Source organism: Podarcis melisellensis (assembly GCF_964234715.1).
Source record: "Podarcis melisellensis genome assembly, chromosome: 14".
Classification (NCBI taxonomy): domain Eukaryota; kingdom Metazoa; phylum Chordata; class Lepidosauria; order Squamata; family Lacertidae; genus Podarcis; species Podarcis melisellensis.
Genome location: NC_138546.1, coordinates 46,569,089 through 46,579,962, shown reverse-complemented (window position 1 = coordinate 46,579,962; position 10,874 = coordinate 46,569,089). Strand labels below are relative to the sequence as shown.

General features: G+C 49.0%; 1 protein-coding gene across 4 annotated transcripts in view; it reads left to right on the top strand.

Annotated features, from left to right (window-relative positions):
- Positions 1-6,787: 6,787 nt before the first annotated feature.
- Positions 6,788-10,874, top strand: part of RAB27A (RAB27A, member RAS oncogene family) — a 19,815-nt gene continuing 15,728 nt past the window's right edge. Inside the window, exons 1-2 of one of the 4 annotated variants that reach the window (XM_081888142.1) lie at positions 6,788-7,023; positions 10,289-10,371. The gene's annotated coding sequence lies outside the window, so the exon portion shown is untranslated. The remainder of the gene's footprint in view (positions 7,024-10,288; positions 10,372-10,874) is intronic. The other 3 variants (XM_081888140.1, XM_081888143.1, XM_081888141.1) reach the window with 3 other exon arrangements.

Genomic DNA, 10,874 nt, shown 5'->3' with positions numbered 1-10,874 from the left:
CTTCCTCCGTCGGAGCGCATGCGCGCGCCAAAGCCGACCGCTGCTTCCTCCTTTGCGCATGTGCGCCTCGGCTCCTGGCAGCAATTCTCGCGAGAAGGGGCGGGGCGAGAGCGCGTGTCCTCGACTTCCGGCGCCTGGAGCCGCACCGGTTGAGCGGCTGCCTGAGGAAGAGTTGAACCGCGGAGAGCGAGAGAGGCGTCGCGGAGGCCATGCTGGGGCGGCGGGGCTTGTCCTTCGGGCAGCTGCTCCTGGCCACCGGGCTCGGCGTGGCGGGAGGCATCTATATCTACCAGCCCATCTTCCAAGGCGGCCCACGCGCGGGAGGCCCTGCCCAGGACACGCCGCCGCCGCCGCAGGAGGAGGAGAAGCCGCCTCCCGGGACCCGCCTCGGCTGAGTCGGAGAGAGGCTGGCGCTCCCTCGCGGCCGCGACGAGGCTCCTTTCTTGGCCCCCCACGACGGGAAGCCCACCCGGCCCACAAGCGCTGCCGAGAAGCCCCTCCGAAGCGAAAGAGATGTGGACTGAAAAATTCAACATGCCATAAGCCATGTGCGAGGGATCATCAGGAAAGGGGCTGAATATATACCTGCCAGCAGGACAGAGCCAAACCACGACATCCACAATTGTTGGAACAGCCAAGAAATGGGAGGGAGGCAGGTGATATCTTTGCTGTCACACTGTGAGAAGAGACATCAGCAGCCACCAGTGAGGACATCCTGCTCAACGTGGGACTGACGTGGCTGGGACGCCAAAGAAAAAGAGGAGCAGGGACTTGAATACGTTGTTCAGCTGTAGTGACTGTCATACCACTGCCCTTTAAATTGTTATTTGAATATAACAGTTTAACATAAGGCCGCCTCAAGAACTTTGTTCAGTAGCCGGGGTATAAATACTCCTAAATAAATAAAATAAAATAGACCTATGGCAAGACAATGCTTGGAGTGTCGTGTGCCGTTTTGGCTCACTTAAAAATGGATTTTGTGGAGTTGAAAAAGGTCAGAATAGGGCAAATGCAATGATCAAGGGGATGCAGCGACTCCCTTGTGAAGCTGCATTTGGGCTTTTTTAGTTTGGAGAAAAGGAAAGTAAGAGGTGATGTGAGGGAAGTTTATGACACACAGAACTGAGTTTCTCTCATAACATTAGGACCCAATGGCAGATTTAAGAAAACCAGAAGGAAGGAGTGCTTCACGTAGTTAAGCAAGCTCACGCCATTTTTTTATTATTAAATTACCACTTTATCTTCCAAGGAGCTCTAGGTGATGCACATGGTTCTTCCCATTTCATCCGCACAACAACCTTGTGCGGTAGCTTAGACTAATAGATGGTCACCTAGTAGTCCAACATGCTAACCATTACGCCACATTGGATGGTTTAAAAGAGGATTAGACAAATTCATGGATAAGGCTTTCAACAGCCTACTACGGACAACAGCCTTGTTCTACCTCTGTTGCCAGTGGTGGTGTTTTGTATTCTCATTTTGTATTTCTCTGTTGTGAAGCACTCTGGGATCTTTGGATGAAGGGTGGTATACAAATTTAATATAACAACAGCAACAGTATGCCGCTGAATGCCAGTTGCTGGCAACTGCAGGTGGAAGAGTGCTGTTGTTTTGCTCAGATCCTGCTTTTCAGCTTCATATTTGGGGCCTCTGGACTAGGTGGGCCCCTTTGGCCTGATCCTGATGCAGCCAGACTCTTTGGCTTCCCCTCTGGGCTAAAGTGAGCCGAACTCATAGTTGTGCATATCTGGGGGAACTTTGGAGAGAGAACTTAGGAATCCATGAGGATGGCCGGCCGCCAGAGGGCACCAAAGCTGCAGGAGTTGTGGCAGCTGCTGTGTGGTTGAGACAGTGGATACAGAGCTGCTTTTGTAGAGCCTGTTGTAGCAAAACAAATCCAGAACCCTTGGGGGACACCTTAAGGGTGAGCAGATGATGGGCCTTGACCCAAGGAAGCCTTCACTCATCCTTTAGGCACTACCTTGCGGGGGAGTGAAGCTTCAGCCTCTTAAGTCAGACATAGGCAACCTCTGCCTGCCAGATGTTTTGGGACTACAATTCCCATCATTCCTGACCACTAGTCCTGTTAGTTAGGGATCATGGGAGTTGTAGTCCCAAAACATCTGGGGGGCCGAGGTTGCCTATACCTGCTCTAAGTGGTGCCTCCCCTTTCCTTGATGCTGGTTTCAAATGACCCCTAAATCTGTTGTTTTTGTGGGCATCAGCACCACCTCTCAGGTTTCTCCAAGTCGGCAGGCCTGGGCAGACTTCCCTGCCAGCCCCTGTGAGCTCACTGTGTGGGACTGACTGCCTAGTAGGTAGACAGGGGAGCAAGTTAGCCAGAGGAAGGGCAGGGGAAGATGCAGACCCTACAGAGAGCCTCAAGTCTCTCCATCCAGCTGTGCTGGCAGAATGGAGATGTGAAGGCCCAAGGGGGAAATGGTGGGACACTGTGCCATTTGCTTTAATGGACTGACCTCCACTGGTCATATTTTTCATATTTAATCATTTTTATTTTCTTGATTGCTGTGTCTTTTAAAACATGCTGCCTTGGGACTTTGGGTAAGAGGTGGCATGGAAATGCTTTGAACAAACCAACACACTTTCAATTTGAAAGCATCCCAGAGTGCTAATCTCCAAAGGGTGAGCCGTGTTGGTTTATTGCAGAGCAAAGGGTGTTGAGGCTTGTGGCTGGCTTCAGCCTGTGGAAGTTTATTATGGCATAAAGTTATTAAGTCTTTGAATTGTCACAGGATTCTTGGCTGTTTTGAGAACATCAACCAAATTCTTCATCCATCTCCTTTAGCAAAATCTACACTCTTTCAGGGCATGTTCCAACCAAAGTTGAACACATTTAAAGCTGCAGTCCTATATCTTGGAACTCAGTAGGATTTATTTCGGAGTAAAGATGTATAGGCTGCATTGATTGCAAAAGGCAAAGTGAAGCATCTGCCTGCCTCTCTCCTGTTAGTCCGTGTGGCACAAAAACAATGCCCTCCCAGCGGGATCCACTTTTGATGCCTTCTTGCTAGGACATTGAGGGTTGCAACCTGCATCAGGTAGTGCTGGTTTATTAAAATTGAAACCTAGGGTTTGCTTAAAAGGAAAATTGGAAGAACAAAATCTCACACTGGGGTAGGGAACCTGCAAACCCCTTAAGGCATTGTTAAGCGATGATTCCCATCATCCTCTCTGCCCCTGATCTTTCTGTCTGGGGCTGATGCAGGGAGAGTGCACAGGGTTCCCCACTCCTGATCTCATGAAAGACTAGGCCTAGGATCTTCCTTGTGTCAGGAGGAGAATTGGATTAAAGCAAAAATAGCTTTGCACCCTCAGCTTAACCCTGCTTCTTTGGAAGTGACTCCCATTGATTCCAATAGCGCTTCCTTCTAGATAATTGTGTCTAGGTCTGCAGCCTTAATTGGGCAGAAAGAGGTCACTTCCAGCCAAGAAAAGTTACTGGTAAGTGCTTGTTGGCTCCTAGCAGCTTATTATGAGTACCAAAACCTGATGGATCATAATAGATTGATGCTGTAGACCTACTTTATAAATTCATTGAGCAGCCATGATTCACAGCCCTTTTTCTCTTTTATGTGCAGTGCAGCTGCATCCTTTGAAATCAAGTATCCACCACCTGGGATTTAAAGCACAGCAAAATGTGTGCAAGAGACAAATTTCTCTTGGTTTTCACCTCTTGGTCTGCACATTTGTCAAAAAACCCTTCAGGATACTGCATGAAGCCCAGTCCATCATGGCTGTGCAGAGAATGAATGTTATTTTTTTTTATTCAAAATTATAACAAGACATATTATTCAAAAACATATCATCTTTGTCCCCCCCCCCCCATTTTTCCTCCCTCCCTCCCACACAAAACCCACCCCCACCCCACCCCCCGACTTCCCTCAGGTCCAGTCTTTGGTTTCTCTGAGACTGCTGTTTTCTGCATGTTACGAAGTTGTATAGATCCTCGAACTATTTAGCTGATTATTATCCATAAAAAGAACGAATGAATGTTAAGAGGCTGTCCTTTTGGACAACAAGCACAGTTCTTGTGTTTGAGGTTCAAGTCTTGCAACTCATGCTGTTCCCCACATTACACAGAAAAATCCACTGCTTTGCTACCATGTTCAAAAGGAATCTGAGCCCGGTAAATGTATGAGATACCCGTTTGTTTCAATCCCAGGTCACGTGGGCATCTGCTTTGCCACTGTGACAAAAGATAGTTTGGCTGTTGCGCAACATCTTGCCTGGTGAAGAGTTCTGGAGAAGTCAAAAGCCTGCTTCACTTTTGTGACAAATTGATTGATCCCAATAAAGACATGATCCACGGGTGGATTTGGGAGTTTGTTCATAGCTGTCAATGTTTCCCTTTTTAAAAGGGAAATTCCCTTATTCCGAATAGGATTCCTCGCAAGAAAAGGGAAAAGTTGACAGCTATGAGTTTGTTTATGGGACTGGCATTGATTCCCCCCTCCCTTCTCATGTTGCTGGGTAGCATTTAAAGAACCCACATATTTGATCTTATATGAACTGTATATATCTGTTTCATGGAGACTTCATCCCCCACAAAAAAGAACAAATAGACCTTCTGTCTGCATACACACATAATTAAGGGGATAGAAGTAGAAAGGAGAGGCAGGAAAATTGCCGGGGGGGGGGGGGGCCTCTGCGCTCCCAGTCCCAGGGAAGGAAGGGCCTGCTGGCGGTGCTACCTTCAAGTCAGTGTTCAGACTATAGGTGGGGAAGTAGGGGGTCTTTAATTAAACCCACAAGCCCCATCCAACTTAGCTTCTCCCAGTTTTAGCCTGCCAATATTTGGGTGTCCTGTCCCATCTACTGCAGTGTTGCTCTTTTAATAGGCATGTCTTAAAAGGGTGTCTCTTAGATCCCTCTCTGGTCCCTCCATGCTGACCTTTGAGTCCACAGCTCTGGTAAAAGCCATTCCTCCTCACCCTCACCCTCCTTGCACATCTATTTTCCAGGTGGTTGCTAGGTGCCGTCACAGGACTGGTTGCCATGAGACCCAAAGGGGGTGGGTGTTTGGGGCAGGGCTGGGTTGCTGCTGCAGATTAATTTCTGTCACTTGGGCCTCTCTTGCAGCTTCCTGCTCAAGGTGGTTGCCTCATGGGAGACCCCCCCGCCTGATGCAAGCTTGCTTGAGATGAGCAGGAGGGCCCAGAGGTGCCTAGCTCCCATTTCCTTGCACTGTATTGTGCCCAGGTTGTCAACCTGGCTTGTCTCTGTGGTTGAAGTGGCAACAATATGTGTGTCTTCTGCTGCCCAACAGATGTTTGGACTAGGCCTCCCCATCAGGTTCTGCCAGGGTGGCCAAAACATCTAGAGGGCACATCTAGAGAACATTGTATATTAAAAAGCTTCCTAGAAGCCAGCCAAAGATTTAGGTAATAACATTTCTCCCTTTGAAGGTTGCCCTGGTCTATAGAGGTCTGCCCAGGGTTTTTTGATCCATTTGCAGTCAAATTCTAGGTCCCAGGCCATCACCAACTTGGTGCCCTCCTGTCCTTAGGCTATCAGGGCTGACGGGAGTTGCAGTGCAAAACACCCAGAGGGCATGAGGTTTGCAAAGGCTGAAGGATTCGTATGCGTACTTGAAAAATGCAAATACTGGAATTGAATTGTTTAATGATTTTCTTCCTGGGACTCTTGCTTTCTTTCTCTCTCTTTAAAGGGAAATGTACTTTCTTTGCTTATGACTGACTCATCATGGGCAGATGAAACTCTAATCAACCTTCAAATTCCTCTTGGGTGTTAAAAGGCAGGTGTGGCTCACTTCTCTACCAGTGGAAAACCACCCCCTTTTGCTAATGCTTGGAAGAAAAATTTAAACCTTAACGGTGACATCCGCCTCCTATAAATGGTTAGCATTTCACAATACATTATTGCACCCTTCTGTACACATCACTGAGGCCTAAAGAAGCATAGTTAAAAGGTGTTAAGGGAAGGCTGGACCTTGTGCATGCACACACAAGTTGTTTTCTCTCCCATGTTATCCTTCTCTGCTTCCAAGCTGTCCCAAAAACCATGGAGGGTGGAAGTGGGATGAGGGAACACCTGTGGTCCTTCAGATATAGTTGGTCTCCAGCCCCCGTCGTCATCATTCCTGACCACTGGGCATGCCAGCTCCTGGAGCTGAGGGAATCTGGTGTCCCGTAACCCCTGGAAAACCCCAGAGGTTCCCCATTCCCACACTCTTCCCTACACTGGACCTGCTGGGTGGTGGCGAATTAACAGGGTTTTCATCCTTGCTGGAACAGCCTGTGGGATAGGCTTTAATGGGCAGGAGAGGATATATAAATTGCAAGAGCAGCTGTGTTGCATGCTGAAGTCCCAAATTGGGAGCATCTCCTGTTGGTTGCTTGGTTTGTTTCTGAAAGCAGCGTTGCAGAGAAAAGTCTCTCTGTGGTCGGAGACCCTGACGGACTGTGTCATGGCAGGCTAGATGGGGCTTGTGGTCAGATGCAGCAGGGACGACCCTCTGGTCTGCCTCGGTGGAGAAGAGCCTCCCTAGTCTGGCTCTGTTTCCCCCTTTTCCAGCAGACCAGCTGCAGGAGTAGCTCAGGCCCGCCCCCTCCAGCCTGTGCTGCTGACAAACCTCTAAGCCCCAGGGCTGGCCACGGCTGTTGTGGCACATTCCTGCTTCTCTGGGCAGAAGAAGGGCTTGTTTGCAAGCTCCTGCGCCTGGGAAAGGAGGCAACACCACAATATCACTTGATCAGCCAGCGAGGCCACATGACAAACAGCTGAGAGTCATTAGGGTGGGCTGACAGGCAGGCTGGGCTGAGAGGGGGGGGGCTACTTTGGGTGCAGCCAGACTAGGGGAGCCAAGGGGACCTTCTGAAAACCGGCTCCTTGTTGCTCTTACCTCCTCACGTGCCAGCTGGCTGCTTTCCATGGCTCTGCTACTGGACCACAGACCCAAATTCCATCTCTGCTTGGGGACCTGTTTGTAGGACCTGCTGGGAAGGTGGGGGCAGCTGAGCATCTCCTAGCAATTCCAATCAGGTAAGGAAAGGATTTCTTCATTCCTCCGCTCTCCTTTCTTCTTCTTCAATGGTTTAAGCTCACGTTATCCGTGTGCAAACTACCTCACTAAAATTACACACCTTCAATGAACCCGAACTTAGCTAAATTATACCAGGGAATTAGGGTGAACTTCAGTTACGATGCCAATCTGCCAAAGGGGGGGGGGGAGAGATTTCAGATGGATTCAGTGAAATCCCCCTGGGTACGTTTCCTTGGAAGTCCTTTGAGCTTAGGGGGTGAATGTGTTTAGGGTGGCAGCCCCAAGTCCTTGGGGGATGGTAGGGTGGGCTCTTTAGTTCTTTGGAGCCTGACCCAGGGCTCTGCTGTTCGCATAATGTGTCTAAAAGCTGGAGGCTGGAGGCTTTCTTGCTGAGCTGACCCTGGGAAAGTGGGTTTCCTTTAATTTTCAGAAAGCGCATTTTAATCTCTAAGCTGTGCTGCCCTAGCTTGTTCTTTATAAATGGGGCATGTTTAGGCCAAAGAAAGAAGTGTGAAAAAGAAAAAAGGTGCAAATGTATTCAGGTAGCTTTCAAACACTTAAAGGGATTTCTGAAAATGAGGAGGAAGAAGGTGTCTTCTTTATGCACAGCCAGGGTATTGTGAGCTTAGCCAAGCGGGTGCTTTGCACTACAACTCCCATCGGCCCCAGCCAACACAGCCTTTTCTTCCATTTGCTCCTCAGCTGCATCCATCTCCAAAAGCTCGGGCGAAAACATAGCAGCTGGGTCAGGCAAGGCTGCCTAGGACATTTTGCCACCTTAGGAAATACTGAAAATCCTGCCACCAACTGCATGTATGCAGGCTGCTGACTGACCATACACTTTGGGCCAGGGCCGGCCCACCCATGAGGCAAGGTGAGGCAGCTGCCTCAGGTGGCAAGATTCACTGGGGCAGCAGACCCTGATGTCAATCTTCTCCCTGCAGCCCTTGTTCCTTATTTTCCTTCTTCACTGGTGGGTTGGGGAGCTCCATGATGGGGTTTGCCTCAGGTCCCAAATGTCTTCCGCTCCATCCATGTCTGCATGCCACCTGAGGTGCCCTGGGGAGTGAAAGGAAGAGTGCAGCAGCGGCAGGAGGGCAGCAGTGGGCATGCTGGGCTGGGCCTGAGGCGGCCACCTTCCCTCACCTCATGGGCAGGGTGGCTGGCCTAGCAGATAGGGCGTGCCACTCTCCCACATGGGTAGGAACTGTCGTGCAAGGGCTGCTCCCCTCACTCTCTGTGGGACCTGGGCAGGACAGCTCCCCGCCAGATCGTGTCCTTTGCCTTTCAAGATGGGCCATGGAGAGCCTTGTTGCTGGGTGGCTGGCCAGTCCAGACTCAGAAGGACATAATGCTCTTAATGAAGGGAAAGAGAAAAAGGCCACTTTGTTACGTGCATTCAGCTCCCACCAACATGAAAAGAAATAATTCTTTGCTTGGGGATCATATGATGCAGCCTGGAAGCTGGCGGTTTGTCAGTTGTGCGCTGGGCCAGAGGCAGGTCTTCAGCCTTGCTGCAACTGCAGGCTGGGCAACCGCAGCACAGTTGTCTGGCAGGGTTCCTCTTCCTTCAGCTCCTCTGAACTTCACGAAAGCGAAGGGGATGTGGAGAAAGAGCTTGCGGAATTTCTTTTTGTTCAAGCTGTCCAAAAGTGCTGAGGGCCTGTCAACCACTTACACTGTGGGGCTGAATTAAATCAACCACATTTAACAGACAGAATAAACTATAAGGAACTCAAGCATTTCCCAGCTCATTTCAGGCTGTTTGGCTGGCTGCCAAGGTGAGGTGCAACCTGGAATCAGGGAGAAGCTGCTTCGGAAGGAGAAGGTTTCCAGCTTTGATCGCTGGAAGCATCTCCAGTCCAAAGGCTCAGTCATAGGAGAGGCTTCTCTGCCTGAAGCTATTATTATTATTATTATTATTATTATTATTATTATTATTACCCCATACATCTGGCTGGGTTTCCCCAGCCATTCTGAGCAGCTCTCAACAGGAGCAGGCAGGAGTCTGAAGGGTGGGCCGAGGAGGCAAGGGGGCAGGAGGATGATCCAGGGGTAAGGGTCAGTGATTTGTGAGGTTCGGTGCCACCTGTGAAGCAGGGGGAAGAGGGGCAGTCGGAGAGGACAGAAGAGGAGGTGGAGGAAGAGTTGCAGGAAGGTGAAGAGGTGGAAAAGATTCCCAGGGAGAGTCGGGGAGAATCTCCTTCGTCCCCTGGTATCTACAAGGACAAGGAGGGGCTAAAAGCGACAGGAGCTGCTGGAGATGCTTTCATGTGGTATATGGGAAGAGGGGAGTTAAATGTCCTGATGGATGCATGGTTGCGCTGTTGCACAAACTGTTTAGGGACTCAGCTATACAGCTGCAAATAAAATGTTTTGAATGTGTTGTAAAGTGCAATATACAGAGGGCGATTTTGAGCCAAAGCAAATTCAATGCATTTTTCAAAACGATTTTCAAAAAAGCATTTTCAAAACGTTTTTAACATGTGTGTAGATTCCACCTTGGTTGGAGGACAAGTCTGAAGATGGAGATGCCTATCTAGCTATTTCGCACGAGTGGTGCATGCAATTCTTGCACATTAGGAGCTGACATGTGCTTTGCCAATAAAAAAACTAGTGCTTTGCCAATAAAAAACTAGACTTCCAATCACATTGAGTGCTTTGCCAATAAAAAAATAGACTTCCAATTGCATGTCCTCATTGGGGGCTGGGTGTGCTCAAGATAGAAGCCCCGGGGAATCCCTGCCTGTCTAAGTAGACAAATCTGGGCTAGACAGATCTTTAAGTCCAGCTTGGTTTGTGGCATTTCCTTGTCTGTATTTTCAGCGCACTTTAGGCATTGAGCTCAGCTTGAGCCTAAGAAGTGGACTGTGCCTATGAGGTTGAAAAATGCCCTATAAACTTGCCTTACAGCCAGAGTTTATGCCAAGTCTAAGAGAGGACCAAAGCCCTGGGGGGAAAGGATGGGAAGCAAACAACCTTTTGGGCAGGGGCAGAAGCCCCTAGGACCCCCCCCCCCAAAAAAATCTCTTGTTATATGAGCTCATTCAATCCCTTAGAGTGCAAATCCCCCTGGTTTTTGTTCACTCTGGTGAAATTTGTAGCAATTATATACAACATTCCTTTTGGCACAAAAATGTTCCGTAAAGCCCTGCATGAAATATCCACCCAGGCAGTTAATAAGTGCTACCCATTTCCTTGCTTCAGAGATTTCTGTATCATTAACTGCTAACAAGTCATTTTCAAATATCCACATCCAAACAGGGAACGCACTTAGAGGGTCCCCTGGGCATTGAAGAAAAGGCACTGGTGGCTTCAGCGATAAAAGAGCCATCCTTTGTTGCCAGGTGAGTTGTGTCCAAGAATTAAAGGTGAGGGAAAGAACAAGGACTTTTTTTCTGAGATAAAAAGCAAAAATCCTAGCGAGACTAAACAAATACGACTTGTAGGCCTGGAAATTCCCAGTCTTTTTAAATGGACTGAATCCCTCCAGCTGGCTATGATTGACAGCTGCCTTAAAGGGAAACTCCCTACTAAATCACCACCACAGGATCCAGGGCCAAGGGCTCTTGAGCTACAGGCGTTTCTGCTCTGCAGACGCCTGGAGGTGAAGCTGAATGGAAAACGCCTAATGCCTGTGATCAAACTGATTTGACAAGAAGGAAAAACCACACTGTTTGTTTTAGTGCAGAGGCCGATAAGCACTCAGCGATGTCACTTCCTACACCGTCCAGTCGGAGCCTAGTGTTTCCCCGCTGCTTTTGCAGGAAACAAGCGAAAAAGCAGAAAGAGCGCGGACTAGCTAGCTGCCGCTCCAGATTAATCTGTGCTGTTCAGTGTGAGTTAGAGG